Below are 16,527 nucleotides of genomic sequence, written 5' to 3' on the forward strand. Positions count from 1 at the left end.
CCTATCGAGTGAAGAGTAACCCTCTCACTCGGAGGCTTAGCTGCAGTCCAAGCACTCGCCTAAGTTATAAAAATCCTACCGAGTGAAGAGCAACCCTCTCACTCGGAGGCTTAGCTGCAGTCCAAACACTCGCCTAAGTTATAGAAATCCTACCGAGTGTAGAGCAACCCTCTCACTCGGAGGCTTAGCTGCAGTCCAAGCACTCGCCTAAGTTATCAAAATCCTACCGAGTGGTAAGCAGATTTTCACTCGGAGGCTTAGCTGCAGCCCAGTGCTCGCCTAAGTGGACTGAAGAATAAGTCAATTGCAGTAAAGACGCCTTGCTTTGAACCTGCAAAAGACATTTCGAGCCAAAGGCAATCGTATTCAAGCACCAAATTCAAGTTTGGATCGATATCTAAAGGAACCGAGAGTGCTCAGGCGTTAAGCCTGTTAAGGTTTATCGGTTACAATTCCACTCGGCATACCGAGGCAAATTTAAAGCGTCGGGCCAGAAGAAGTTTTTTACCCCTCCTGTGGAGGACTGGAAGGTGCAACGAATTCATCAAGGTCAATTCCGTCGGCGATCCGAGTGGCAGCTGCAAGGAAAGTTTCCATAAAGGACCTGAAGTCGTGTTTCTTGGTGTTGGCCACCCGAAGAGCCGCCAGCTTCTCTTTTCGCGCATCTTTACAGTGGACTCGGGCCAGACACAGAGCAACATCTGCACCACACCGAGCCGAGGACTTCTTCCATTCCTGCACTCGACCAGGGATCGTGTTCAAGCGAGTCATCAGTGACTCAAGGTCATTCTGAAGTGTCTCCTCAGGCCAGAGCGTCGAGTCGATGCGAGATGTGGCAGCCTTCAGCCTTGCGAGATAGTCCACGACAGCTGCAACACGAGACTCCAGTCGGAAAACATCCATGGCAACTTCGTCGTTCACCGGAGAATTGACGGGGTCGAGGTTTGGCTCCAGCCGGCTAGTTTCTTCTTCAAAGTTTTGACAAAATTCTGCAAGGTTGATCACTAAGTCAAGGGGGTGGTCGAATGGAAAAAACCACAATTGGAAATGTTTGCCAAGCATAGAGGTTTACCTTCAAGCATAAGAAACAGCTTCTTGGCAAGGCCACTCAGGAAGGCCTCCAGTTCAGTTTTCTTCTCGGTCAATTTGCTGACTTGGTTGGTCAGGGCAGCTTTATCAGTTTTCAGTCGACTGACCTCCTTATTGGCAATCCCAAGAGCAGCTTTCAGATTGGTATTGTCTTGCTCAAGTTTGGTGACTGAAGCTAACTTCTCGTCAGCAAGCTTGATCTTCTTAGCTAGCTCAAGGTCTTTCTTCTGTTGGGCCTCCCTTACCTTACCTGCAAGTTACAGCAAGATCAGATTTTGAAACAAGCAAGAGGAAAAGCAGTCGTCAGGGTCTCACCAAACATACCTTCGGTCTCCTCCTTTGCCTTTGTCAGCTTCTCCTGAACCAGCTTCAGGCTCAGCTCGAGTTGAGTGTGCTTGTTTTCCAGCTCAGAGTAGCGAGCCACAAGATCACAAGAGTTCTGCGAAGAACCAATCGACTAAAGGTCAAATATAATTCACTTCCGAGTGAAAAAGGAAAAAACACACGTTTCTAAGACTACAGCCGAATACAAGCATTCGACCGTAGTCTCGGGGACTACACCCAGTGGGTGCACTCAGCGTGCCCCCACTAATCCTGTTGAAGATGAAGTCGACCAGTCGACCTCAAAAAAAAAGTGCGAGATGCATTCTCTAAGACTGTGATCAACTGCAAGCAGTCGACCACAGTCTCGGGGACTACACCCAGTGGGTGCACTCAGCGTGCCCCCACCGATTTGTGAAATCCAGTCGACATAGTCGAATGACAGAAAGATTGAAATTATAAAGCCTAAGGCCGACTGCCAGCAGTCGACCTTAGCCTTGGGGACTACACCCAGCGGGTGCACTCAGCGTGCCCCCGCTAATACGGAGCTCAATCGACAACACCCAGTGGGTGACTACTATAAATTCCGGAAAGGAAAAGTTTTTGGCAACATATCCAACAGAACAAACGGTGGTCGACTGACCTGAACATTGCTTTGGAGGGCAGAACTGGCGTCATAAGCTGCCTGGCTCGCGTCCCGGATGGTCTTCAGCTGCTCCATCATGATTCCCGCCTGGCGTATCGCCTCCTTCGCTGCGCCAGCTTGGTCCTCTGGGACGTGGTGCGTCGTGAAGAGGGAGGGCTGCTGAGCACTCGTCAGTGGATCTGCGAAGGACACCGTGTGTCGAGTGGTGTTCTCTTCCTCCACAGTCAGAATCTCAGGCGCCGTCACATCCTGAGGCACCTTACTGGCGGACGCTTTCTGACTCCTCCTGCGCTTCAGCGGCTCTTCGTCCTCATCATCATCAGGAAGATTGATAACAGTATTGGGTGGAGCTACGGAGAAGAATCAGGATCAGAGATCGCGAGTCAGTCGACTAAGAACGGCGTTAAGAATACAGTACCTGGGTTCGAAGTTGCTGCGTCCTCCATCTCGTGGTCATCAGCCCGGGCCGAGGTTTCAGAAGTAGCAGCACTGCAACTCCAAAGGATCAGTCGACTAACTTCAGCGTCGACCAGAGACAAAGTTCACACAAAATGAGAAGATTCAAACAACACGATTACCCTGATATGGTAGGGATGGACACCTTCATCTTCGGTAGGAGCTTAATCGTCTTCGACGGGGCCGCCCTGGGCTGCTTCGGCGCCTTTTCAGTCGGCACCGGAGAGGTGGTCCGAGGGCGCTTGGTCGACTGATTTGCGGTCGCAACCCCCTTACCACGTTCGGTCGAAGGGTCGTGGACAAGCTTCGACCGCCTTTCCGAGCGCGGTGGTACGACCTCTTCCTCCTCTTCCTCCTCGTCTTCAACGTCATCTTCATCACCGTCATCATCATCATCGCCATCGTCATCCTCTGCAACGTCCGAGTCCCACTCCTCCTCGTCCTGGCTTTCGCCCCCACTCGCCTCACCCTCCTCGGTCAGAGCTTGTGCCCCATTGGGCATCGAGTACAGCTCGGTGAGGGCCTAGCAGATATCAAGACAAGGATCAGTCGACCAGTCGGCAGGGTAAACAGAAATGAATGCGACAAGAACGCAGTGGAGGGCAGAGCAAGTGTACCTTGTTTGGATCGCTGTTGTGGTCGAGTGGAGGAATTCTTCTGGCTCCGCGTGGGTTGTCCTTGTTTCCAGTAACGGCTACCATCCATCTTTCCAGAGTGACATCGTCGACTGCTTCTGGATGGACTCTAGTCTCGTCTTCGGTCCCACGATACAACCACATGCAGTGGCTCCGGAACTGAAGGGGCTGGATGCGACGCCTAAGGAAGACCTCCAGGAGATCCATGCCCGTCACTCCCTCCCGAACCAACTGCACCACGCGCTCCATCAGCATCTTCACGTCAGCTTTCTCCTCCGGAATCAACTTCAGAGGGGAGGGCTTGTTCACTCGGTCCATGGTAAACGGAGGGAGTCCACTCGACTGCCCTGGCGTCGACTGGATCTGGCAATAGAACCAAGTCGACTGCCAGCCTCTGACTGACTCGGGAAAGGTCATGGGAGGGAAGGTGCTCTTATTCCTCACCTGGATCCCCAGACCCCCACACATTTGGACGACTCAGGTTCTCTCATCACCTGGGCTCGCCTTCTTCACGGTCTGAGAGCGACACGTGAATATATGTTTGAACAAACCCCAGTGCGGTCGACAGCCCAAGAAACCCTCACACATGGACACGAACGCAGCAAGATAGGCAATGGAGTTTGGAGTAAAGTGGTGGAGCTGCGCTCCGAAGAAATTCAAGAAGCCACGGAAGAAAACACTCGGCGGCAAGGAAAATCCACGATCAACATGGGTGGCCAAGAGCACACACTCACCCTCTTCTGGCTGGGGCTGCCATTCCTTCCCCGGAAGCCTCGCAGCTCTGTGAGGGATCAAGCCCTCGTTGGCCATGTCGAGGAGGTCATTCTCTGTGATGGTCGACTGGATCCAGTCTCCTTGGACCCAGCCCTTCGGCAGGCGGGATCTGGACGAGGACCCTCCGCGGCTGGTGGATCTCCCCTTTGCCTTCTCCGACGCCGACGCCTTCTTCGCACGCTCCAGCGCCGCCGTCTTCTCCTTGGCCATGGTTGCCGGCGAGATGCGCGAAGGGAAGTGGTGCGGGGGCGAGAGCGAGCACGCTGGGCGGGGAAGAAGGAAGCAGAGAGAGGGAGAGAATGCTGAGGCGCAACACAGAAATCCTCGCCGGGCACATTTATAAGGTCCCTTCCGAGTGGATGACAGGTGGGCCCGGTCGATCTAATCATATCCGGGAGCAGTTATGCGGACGGGATACGTGGCGAAAAAAGCGGCACGGAGATCGAGGCGTCTGTGCCCCGTCCCATCCGAACGCCGCGGTCCGCCCCGCTTCGCGCGCGTCCCCAAATTTCGCATCCCACGGAATCCGCGAACAGCAAATCAGTCTGTTAGACGCGGTGTTTCCGGCGATCCGTCGCTCAGAGATCGTCGAAGCCCGAAAGATCACTCGACGCAAAAATAGAATGGATCGAGTCGACTGAAGACAAGTTGCTCACTGTCGATGAAGAGATTCTTTGGTCCAGGACAACGCACGACCAGAGCGCAAAGGTTAATCAGAAACAACATCAACTCCTTCCTCACTCGAAGCCTCAATCCATTCGGGGGCTAATGATGGGGTTATGTACCTAGGGTAGGGTCATAGACCTGATCTAAGTACCTTACCCAAGGACACCCTTAGAAGAAGTCACCTTCCAGTCGACCAACGAGGGACACACTCGACTGACTTGAAGGACTCAACCACAAAGACTCACTCGACCACCGGAAGGTCAAGAGGCACTCCGCACTGCAACGGCCTGTAATCAAGTAGACTTTATGATAGTAAAGGCACTTTATGTGGGGCGTTACCAGTAACGCCCCAGACTTAACTCACCTTAAACCCTCTCCTACGTGGGCTGGCTGGGGTCCTGGCGCACTCTATATAAGCCACCCCCCTCCACAGGCAGAAGGGTTCGGCATCTTGTAACTCACATACTGATAATCCACTCGACCGCCTCCGGGCTCCGAGACGTAGGGCTATTACTTCTTCCGAGAAGGGCCTGAACTCGTACATCTCTTGTGTCCACAACCTCTCCATAGCTAGGACCTTGCCTCTCAATACCTACCCCCCACTCTACTGTCAGGCTTAGAACCACGACACTGGCCCCTGCTTTGGCCGAAGAGCCAGATTCGTTTGGGGGCGGGGGACACCACCCCAAAGACAACACCGCCAGTCGTGCCGGCGCCAAGTCGGCCCCATGGCAAGACCGCCGCAACGGTGCCAGCCATCCCTATGCCACTGGATCCAAACATGCATATGGCACAGGATCAGAACGAGGACGACGACAATGATGATACATTTGGCAACGTCGATCAGTACTTTGCCGATCATGGGTACGATGGCGACTTCATGGGGCCTCCTTCTCAAGAACCAAACCCAACAAAAGACGTGTGCGATCTAGCTGGTACTGCGGAGAAGCCAAGTTGCAACAGGCGCCGTCTGGCGTTCAGCTCTCAGGAGACGCCTCCAGCTGCCGACTTCACCGAGCCTCAGATAGGCGAGGTGCGAAATATTATCAGCCCCAACACACTCAAGAAGGCGGTCTGTGAGCAGAACTCGGTCCCATTACAGGAGAAGAAGAAGGCACGCAAAAGAAAGACTAAGAAGGGTGCGAGCCAGCCGGCACCGAGTACGATCCGTGCTCAGGACGGGCCACCTTCACCGCAGGATATCTCGAGGAGGGTGCATGTGGCGGGTAGGGCGATGCTACCGACAAATATGCTCAATGCTGCAACCGGTGCTATGCAGAGTCTGCATGACAGTGTTCTTTCTTTGGAGAAGCGGCGTCTCAGAGAGAAGGATGTGGCATACCCGGTTTTCGCGGCCAAGGTGCCAGAGGGCAAGGGCTTTGTGGATAACTCCATCGGGTGTATGATCGTCCTGCGTTTTGATGACATCCACGCTATGTTGAACCTTCATCCGCTGCACTACACCTTCGTTCGGCTATTTTCGCTGAGTATGGAGATGCGGATCATTCGCGACAAGACCCCGGACATCGTGATAGTCGACCCCTTCTACATGCGTGCCAAGATCTTGGGCAGCGCTGGGGACCGGCAAGTCGCGAGTTCTTACCTCGAAGGCCTCATTCTGGCAAACCAAGATAAGGATAACTTCCTCGTGCCTTACTTTCCCGAGTAAGTCCTCCCCTCAACCGGCCCGTAACATATGAATTCTTACATTTCGAGCGTTTTTCTTTTAACATTCCGTGTTTTCTGCAGTGACACACGTTGCACGCTCATCCTCCTAAGCCCCAAATATTCCATGGCCACGTATTTCGACCCGAACCGTCAGTCGAACGTAGACTACACAAATGTCAAGAAGGTTCTTGATGATGTTCTCCCCGGCTACGCCAAATCTGGAGGCACCTTCACCAGGCCTATTCGTAAGTACGGCAAGCACGTGTTCTCCCACAATACGATGTTCTGCTGCGTCAAGCAGCCGCCTGGCGGTCAGAAGGGTGCCTACTACGCCATCCATCACATGCGGGCAATCGTACGAGACCATCATCAACTTCTGCTACCGAGTAAACTCAAAGATTGGGCAAAGAGCGTGTCGGCAATCCAGGACGCGGACCTCCGACAAGAATTCTTTCGCATCCAGTCGGAGTTTGCGGAAATCATCCATCAAGATGTCCTTCGTACGTCGGGGCAGTTCTACGTCAACAATCAACCGTCCAACAGTGACATCGACACAATACTACAAATGCAGGCTGACAACGACCATTATTTCATGACTCCCACGATAGACGGCGGCTTCATCCACGCTCCGGTACCTTGAGTCGAGTCGAAAGCAGTGATGCTGTGTCTAGTTCTGAAACATCGATTGGATCATGGTGTAATTAAACTTTAATGAACTTGTAGTATGTCTCTTTGGTTTCGAGAGTCGTTTAACTTAGATGTAATCGATGCTATTAATGTCTTGCTTTTCTCTTCCGATCGTTCTGTTGCATACTTATATATTGCTTATGTATTGTCTATGAATTGGTACTAACGTTTCGTTTGGCTAGTGCATAGCGATGCCGACGTATGTCGTGTACAAGGGTAAGGTTCCCGGAGTCTACGATGACTGGGAGGAGTGTCGGAGACAGGTTCACCAATTCAGCGGTAACAGTTACAAAGGGTACACCACTAGGGCCGAGGCCGAATCTAGATACGCCTGCTATCTAGCGGGAGAGGGGAGGGAGCGTTGGAGGAACCGGATGAAGACGAGTTTCATCGTGATGATGCTCATCGTGATGACCGCAGCTCTCTTCTATGTGATGGTAGTTTAGATGATCGATATCGACTTGTAATGTGAAGACAAACTCGCTACTCGCGGTCTCGAGACTTGTAATATAATGTTCTATCTTTGTTCGGTCTTTTCAATTCGGAGACTAATATGATGAATTGTATTCGGAGACTAATATGATGAATTGTATTCAAAGACTAATCTTCTATTGTATTCGATGAATCTATTGTTGATGTGTGCTGTCTATATTTTGTCAAATTATACATTTTGTAACTTGTGCAAAAAATAGAAAAAAAATAAAAAAAACTAATAATCATACTAATGGCGCATCACATGACAGTGCGCCATTAGTATGACAAAGCATACTAATGGCGCATCACTGGACAGTGCGCCATTAGTATGCCTCGGTTACTAATGGCGCATCCCTTCGTCGTGCGCCATTAGTATGCCAAAGCACCTGGGTATACATGGCCCTGGGAGGCATACTAATGGCGCACCGTGGCCTATACTAATGGCGCACCAGTGGTGCGCCATTAGTATACCAGATACTAATGGCGCACCAGTGGTGCGCCATTAGTAAAAATTACTAATGGCGTGCTAGTAATGGCGCACCAGTGATGCGCCATTAATGGCCAAATTCGGTGCGCCATTAGTAGCGGTTTTTCTAGTAGTGCTAAACTAAATGGATTCACTTGAATAATGATGTTCACTTTATGAACGCAGGAAATTGACCTTCAACAAGTAATTTCATGTTGCATATGTTATAAATGACCGGTATTGTATACCAATTTTTTTTCATATAGTGAGCCTTATCTATTAGCTTTTATTGTATGATCAATGCACTCTCGCTCGCTGCCTGTTTTAGAAGATGATGACCTTGTCCATCGTGATGCCAACAACTGTATGTCCAATGGAAGTGATCTCAATGCCCAGCCTAATGAGGAAAACCATATGGTGAATGAGAAAGGTGATCACAATCAGCTTGCTACCGAAGTGACTTCTATACTTCTTAAAAACCCATAGGGATTAACCATGAGATGAGATTTTAGAATCTGAATCCAGCAATTCAATCATATATGCTTAATCTAAACTATAATTTGGTTTCTGAGGGAGTCCCGGATTAGGGGGTGTCTGGATAGCCGAACTATCACCTTTGGCCGGACTCCTGGACTATGAAGATACAAGATTGAAGACTTCGTCCCGTGTCTGGATGGGACTTTCCTTGGCATGGAAGGCAAGCTTGGTGATACGGATATGTAGATCTCCTACCATTGTAACCGACTCTGTGTAACCCTAACCCTCTTCGGTGCCTATATAAACGGGAGGGTTTTAGTCCGTAGGACGAACAACAATCATACCATAGGCTAGCTTCTAGGGTTTAGCCTCTCTGATCTCGTGGTAGATCTACTCTTGTACTACCCATATCATCAATATTAATCAAGCAGGAGTACGGTTTTACCTCCATCGAGAGGGCCCGAACTTGGGTAAAAACATCGTGTCCCTTGTCTCATGTTACCATCTGCCTAGACGCACAGTTCGGGACCCCCTACCCGAGATCCGCCGGTTTTGACACCGACATTGGTGCTTTCATTGAGAGTTCCTCTGTGCCGTCGCCATCAGGAAGGAGGTCTCATCCCGTCTCTAAAGACGGCACTGTTGCTAAAGGAGCTTTGGCTATCGGCCAAACTCTCCGGCTAGGCGGTTTCCTTATGACCGCCTGTCCGGCCGCCGCGCCGACGATGACTTCTCGGGTCATCGAAAGCAATATTCACGTTAACTCGGAACTCGCCGAGCAGTTAGATCCGATGGAGCTCTTGGATTGCATCGCCGCCCTGGGAGTCGCTACAGACTACGATCAGATTGGGCCTAAACCCGATCTGAGAGAGATCAACTCTCCCCAGGTTACCCACCACGTTGTCGTGGTTGAGTAACAATACGGCAACCCTTCCTCTATTTTAAGGACTAGCTATGTCCGGATTCCCGATCCCTCCATGCCGGATTCCCGCGGAGGGGAGGACGTCACTCAAGCCCTGAACCTAAAGTCAGGAAGCGGGCTAGATTCATTGGGAAACATCCAAGAACCCAAGCTTCCAAGTTCGGAAACTACTTGGCCCCCGAGTCTTAAATTGGACGAGGTTCCGAATTTAATTCCACCCGCCCACCCAAACATAAGCGATCTATCCCAAATCGGGCAAGAGTCCACAGAAATAGTACACCATTACTGGGCCAGATTCCTCCTGGTTATGAACAGGATAAAGGACTACCGCGAGGAGGACGCAATTTCTTTCTTCTGCAATAATTGCACGGACAAGGGAATCCTCATCGTTGTAAGTTGTCATGAAATTACACGCTTCGCTGACTTGGCGTCCATAGTACGAAAGTACTATGCGATGGAAAGCGCCTGGAAAACCGAAATCAATTTTTGGGACAATCCGGCCCTGAATACAACCCCGGTCCGAAATAAAAGGGTGCATCATCGCTAGGCACCTGGATTAAATACCAAAAAGCAAAAACCGTCTATAGGGCATGGAACCGTACTGGAACGATGGCTCAATGGAACCTGCAAAATTCATAGTACAGAGGGCGCCACTCCAACTCATAGCCTTAGAGCATGTTGGATACTACGGCAGGTGGCCAAAAGTGGCGAAGAGCTTCTAACTCCAAAGCACCAGCCCAAGGATACCAATACGGTAATAACAGTCTTCGAGACTTTCGCATCAAATAATATGCGGAAATGAACACTCCACAGCCTTGCCGAAGTCTACCAAGTAGCAACAATAAACCCATGGAGTGACACGGCTATTACCTTTAATGCCAGTGATGAACCTAAATTACGAACAGCCCGAGCACCAGCCGCATTGGTCCTCAGTCCAATAGTGGACGGCTTTCGCCTTACCAAGGTACTCATGGACGGTGGTAGCGGATTGAACCTCATTTACGAGGAAACCCTCAGAAAAATGAAAATAGACTAGAGCCGCATTGAGCGAAGCAGCACAACCTTTAGAGGAATAATCCCCAGTCGGGAAGCATGTTGTAGAGGAAAAATCACACTGGATGTGGTGTTCGGCACGCCGGATAATTACAGGTCCGGGGAGGTCACGTTCCAAGTGGCCCCGTTCAGCAACAGATATCACGCTCTATTAGCTCAAAATGCCCGGGCCCAACGGAATAATCACTCTTGCTAGTGACCCGGACATAGCACTCTGCGCCGAAAATAAGACAGCCGCACTGGCCCTTGAGGCACTACCCGAAGCCCTAGCGGCCGAGGAACTCACTGCGCTGCGCTCCACGGTGAATAGGGACGATGTGATACTCGATAAGAGATCCAAGTCCACCTCGTTTAAACCAGCAGATGAAATAGTCAAATTCCAAGTCCATCCAACGGACCCTACAAAAACGGCCTCCATCGGGGCACAATTAAACCCTGATGTAGACGCCGCACTACGAGAATTCCTATGCGAAAATTTGGACATTTTTGCCTGGCACCCTTCAGACATGCCAGGAATCCCACACCGGCTGGCCGAGCACAGCCTAAACATCCTAAAAGGATTCAAGCCAGTCAAACAAGCTCTTCGGCGTTTCTCCGAACCCAAGAGACAGGCCATGGGAGAGGAGCTAGCCAAACTATTGGAGGCCGGATTCATCAGAGATATAAAACATCCGGACTGGCTAGCAAACCTGGTGATGGTACCAAAGAAGGACAAATCCTGGTGCCTATGCGTCGATTTCAAGGACCTTAACAAGGCTTGCCCAAAGGATCCCTTCCCCCTCCCCCGCATCGATCAAATTATCGACGCTACCGCTATACACGATTCATTGTGCTTCCTCGACGCATACTCCGGCTACCACCAAATTAAGATGGCAGAGCCCGACCAAGCCGCAACAGGCATTCATCACCCCATACGGCCCATTCTGCTTCAACACAATGCCCTTCGGGCTCAAAAACGCCGGCGCAACATATCAGCGCATGATTCAGACATGTCTGGCAAACCAGATCGGCAAAACAGTGGAGGCATACGTAGACGATGTGGTCGTTAAAACCAAGCATGTCGAAACTCTAGTAGACGACTTGAGGCTCACATTCTATAATCTATGGCATCCCGAAAGTTGCGACACTACTTTCAAGAGTGTTCAATAACAGTAGCCTACGAAGTACCTCTTAACGACATTATGAACAACCGCGACGCGACGAGCCGGATTGCCAAATGGGCCATTGAGCTCCTCCTGTTCGACATAACCTATAAGCCACGACGAGCTATTAAGTCGCAAGTTTTGGCCGACTTCGTTGCCGAATGGACTGAAGCTGAACTCCCTAAAGAGTACGGCGCATATTCCAACTAGATCATGCACTTCTACGACTCCAAAATGTTGGCTGGTCTGGGGGCTGGCGTCGTTCTGACATCCCAACCGGATATACAGTTCAATACGTACTCCAGATAATGTATACGGACTCCAACAACGCAGCCGAATACGAGGCCCTTCTACATGGTCTCCGGATGGCAGTCTCTATGGGCATTTAATGCCTAGAGGTGCGCGGGGATTCGAACCTCGCGATATCCCAAATAAATGGAGACTTTGATGCCAAGGATCCAAAAATGGCAGCCTATCGCAACGCCGTCCTAAAATGTCAGCTTGGTTCGAGGGGCTCGAATTTCACCATATAGCCCGAGATAACAACCAGGCAGCAGACGTATTGGCATGCATTGGCGCAAAGCGCGATGCCGTCCCTCCCAACATCTTCCTAGAGAGGTTGTTTAAGCCATCCGTACTATGGGAGGGGGAGTCCGGAAATAACAACCCAGACCCAACCGCACTGCCCGACACCGAACATTCTAACACAATTGGTGGTTCTGCCAACGAAGTAACACCCTCAGCCCACGTAATAATGGTAGTCATCGCCCCGTGTACAGAACCATTCCTAGCCTACCTAACCAGGTAGGAACTTCCCGAGGACCAAAATGAGGCCCGCTGCATAGTGCGGCGATCTAAAGCCTACAAGGTCCACGAGGGAGAGCTTTATAAGAAAAGCACAACCGGAGTCCTTCAAAGGTGTATCTCCGAAGAGGAAGGGCGGAATCTTCTGGCCGAAATTCATGCCGGACTCGGTGGGCACCACGCCGCAGCCCGGGCCGTTGTAGGCAACGCCTTCCGTACAGGATTTTATTGGCCGACGGCCCGGGCAGACGCTCAGGACTTAGTCCAACGATGCGTCGGTTGCCAGCTCTTTGCTTATCAAAGCCACATGCCACCCACCGCCCTGAAAACTATACCCATCACCTGGCCCTTCGTGGTCTGGGGGCTTGACATGGTTGGGCCCCTTAAAGGAGGAATCCACAAGCAAAAATACCTACTGGTCATGGTGGATAAATTCACCAAATGGATAGAGGCCAAACCTATTAAGACGGCCGAATCCGGACAAGTGATAGACTTCATATCAGGGGTCGTACACCGTTACGGCGTCCCCCACAGCATCATCACTGATAACGGCACGAACTTCACGACCGACGAGGTCAAACTCTGGTGCAAAAACATGGGCATCAAGCTCGACTATGCTTCAGTCTATCACCCTCAAACTAACGGTCAAGTCGAGCGAGCAAATGGTCTAATCATGAGCGGCATCAAACCCAGACTAGTGCGGTCCCTCAAGGAATCTAACACGCACTAGGTAGAGGAGCTCGACTCCGTACTCTGGGGGCTGCGGACCACGCCGAATCGCACTACCAGATTCACACCATTCTTTATGGTATACGGCGCAGAGGCAGTTTTGCCCTGCGATATAATTCATGACTCACCTCGCGTGCGCATGTACGAAGAAAGAGAAGCCGAGCTCGATCGGCAGGACAGTTCGGACGCCTTGGAGGAGGAGTGTGACGTGGCAAAAGCCCGTTTCGCATTCTATCAATAGCAGGCTCGAAGATATCAAAGCAGAGAAGTACGGGCCAAAACTTACAATGTTGGCGACTTAGTTCTACGCTTGCCAGACAAGAAAAAGGACAAACTCAAGCTCAAATGGGAAGGTCCCTTCATCATCGATCAAGTCCTGACCGGCGGAGCGTACCGTCTGCGAAATGCATCGGATAACCGACTCAAGACGAACCCATGGAACGCAGCCCGTCTCCGAAGATTCTACGCCTAGCGCCGGATTCTGAGTTCGTCTCCTTCCTCCATCTATATTTTATACAGTAGTTGTCTTATATTTATCCCCTTCTCCCTCCTTTTCTCTTATAGCCTTTGAAGGCTCGTTCGCGCTTTGTTCGCACACACTTGACGCGCTATCCGCGCTCATTATACATGGGGGCTTCTTTAACAGAAGCTTATTTATACGGGCTTCATGCCCAACACATGTGTCACACTTCCGCATGTACCTTTTATTCACCATTATATGCATCGATATGACTTAAGTTTTGGCCAAGCTGGGTTGCCTTGCTCCTGTGCTTACCCCTACATTCCCGATTGTTCGGCTAGGTGGTAAAGGGAGCACCTCTGCGATTGTTACTGCCGGGTTAGCCGGATGTGTACCTCAGACTGGGGGAAGCCGAAAGCTAGCGTTCTTAAGGGAATATTCGGTTGGTGAACTAAAAGACGATTTCTCACCTATTTATTTATCTGCCCCCAGATGTTTTTCTGCTTTTTTTGCAGTCCAGACATGCACTTTAGGGCATGCCTCCCAGGGAAAGGAACCCCTAACGGAACTATTCTCCCTGGAAGATGTTTCTTACTAACCATGTAATATAACATAACTAGTTGGGCACTTGTCTGATAAAGCACTAATGACCCCTACGCCTGGTCTCCACGCATGCCCCGGTTCTTATATAACCGCGGGGGTATTCGGACACACTCCAGACTATTGGGTCCCGAGGTTGAAGCGAAAAGGTCCGCTATGACAAACGATCTACAATCCAGCTACAAGGCATTTTACATGTCATCTTAAATTACATAGTCAATTTGACTGATTGTATTCCTCTTCAATGCCATCTAATAGGCTGTCTACTTTACAGTCCTGCTGGGAATACTTTGCGGCCAACTCTACTTGGCCGTACACTGAGCTCACAGGTATCTCCTTCCCATCGGGCCCCACAGGTCCGACCTCGGCCATGTGGTTTGGGTCAGCCTTCGTGTACCGCGTCTTCACCATGGCCCAGGCCTCCCTGGCGCCTTGACGGCAGGCCGATATCTTCCATAATCGGAAGTGCCACCGCGCTCCCTGAAGCCTCTCTGCAAGCCCTCCAAGGCCTTCGGGCAGGAAGACAGATGGCCACAAGGCTTGGGCGACGCCTTTCATCACCTGCCGAACTCGTTCCTGCAGTTGTAAGAGCTCGGGAAGAAGGTCACCCGTAGAACCAGGCATTTCCTCTGTAGGATGACCTGTGAGCATACCTACAGACATAACTCTATTAGTCGACTTCCTCGCCGAACTCTTTTTTCAAAGTTTGTTCAAGAACTTACTAAACATGCCGCGTCAAAGCCGCCGATTCTCCTTAACGGAGTCAGACAGCTGGGCACGAACATCCTTTAGTTCCTCACCCAGCTGGGTGTTGGCATCTTGGAGATTATTTTTCTCCTGCCTCACCCTCGTAAGCACGTTCTCGCCGGCCTTTAACCGGCGCAAGAGCTGTTGCTTGTCCGAATCTACCCCGGCGCCATCTGCAATGCTATTGTCAGATTTATACACACGCCGCACCTCACAACATACTTATCCTTCGAAACGTATATTACCAGAGGGGGTCTCGTTGGCTTCCCCTGTCGCGGCTAGTGCGGCCTCAAGTTGGGCTTTGCACTCTTAAAGCTCCTGGGACAGTTGGGTATTCTTTTCTGTAAGATCCTGCATAACAAATGATCCTTAAATCAGTTATTCTAACTATTTCAAGTCTCGGGGGCTACTGGCATATGTAACTGTCAAATTTTCTCACACGTATGTCTTTTACATACTGCTCCGTGGCTCTGGCTAGACCATCTTGAGCGGCAAGGAGGTGCGCATCTCCCGAAGTGAAGGCATTCAATGCCTGTTGGGAGAAACATGTGTCACGAAGAACTGTCCGGCGGCGCCTGTGATTCATGGCACTCTCCACCTCGGAGTGGGTGGCGGACAATCTGTCGGCATCCTCTGTCGGAGGAGCATCCGACGCACGCCTCGTGTTCGCCTCCGCTTCTGGGCCTGGCTTTGGAGCCTGGCTGGCGGAGGCTCGATCGGCAACCTCTCCAGGTATAGTCCGGCGAGCGCTCTTTTTCCTGAAGAGAGCACGAGCGTTAGTATGCCTTCCGAGAATCAAACCTGGGAATATGGTGACACGCCATACCGTTGCGCTGGTGTTTCAATCCGGACCGCACTTCTTTTTAGCCTGTTGGGACGTGCTGCCCCCTGTTGGCTAGCCGCCGCGGGCTCGGCCTTCCGCCTCAAGGGCACCCCCTGCGAAACACCATTGGTATACGGTTGTAACGCCCCAGATCCGATGCGCCAGGTGTCCGCCAGTTATTCGTCGTCGGTGCCATGTCATTTGCTTGCGTGTTGTATTTTGCCATGCCATCATCTGCATTTCATATTTTGTCATCATGTGCATCTCATTTTGCATACGTGTTCGTTTCTTGCATCCGAGCATTTTCCTCGTTATCCGTTTTACAATCCGGCACTCCTATGCCCTCCGGCGCCCCCTTTTGCCTCTTTTCATGTGCGGGTGTTAAATGTTCTCGGAATGGACCGAGTCTTGCCAAGCAGCCTTGGTATAGCACCGGTAGACCGCCTGTCAAGTTTCGTGCCATTTGGAGTCCGTTTGATACTCCAACGGTTTACCGGGGAACCGTAAAGGCCTCTTTTGTTTGCAGCCCAACACCCCTCCAAAGTGGCCCAAAACCCAGCAAACTCCCCTCCATGCTCTCGGTCGTTCGATCACGATCGTGTGGGCGAAAACCGCTCCTCATTTGGACTCTCCTAACTCCCAGAATCTATAAATTAGCCCCTCCCCCGAAATTCGCGGATGTATCCCCCCTAACCCTAGCAGTCTTCCTCCTCGCGCCGCTGGACATGTCCGCCGGACACGTCGCCCGGCCCAATCAGGGCGTGCAACATCGCTCCGCCGCCGCTCTCCTCCAACCCGCCGCCGCCACGTCATCGGCCTCCCGCCCTCTCTCTCCCCAGCGCCCGCCGCGGCCCGCTGGGCCCGCGCTCGGCCCTCCCCGGCCCGAGA

This window comes from Triticum dicoccoides, chromosome 1B, assembly GCF_002162155.2.
Source record: "Triticum dicoccoides isolate Atlit2015 ecotype Zavitan chromosome 1B, WEW_v2.0, whole genome shotgun sequence".
In the NCBI taxonomy this organism is placed as follows: domain Eukaryota; kingdom Viridiplantae; phylum Streptophyta; class Magnoliopsida; order Poales; family Poaceae; genus Triticum; species Triticum dicoccoides.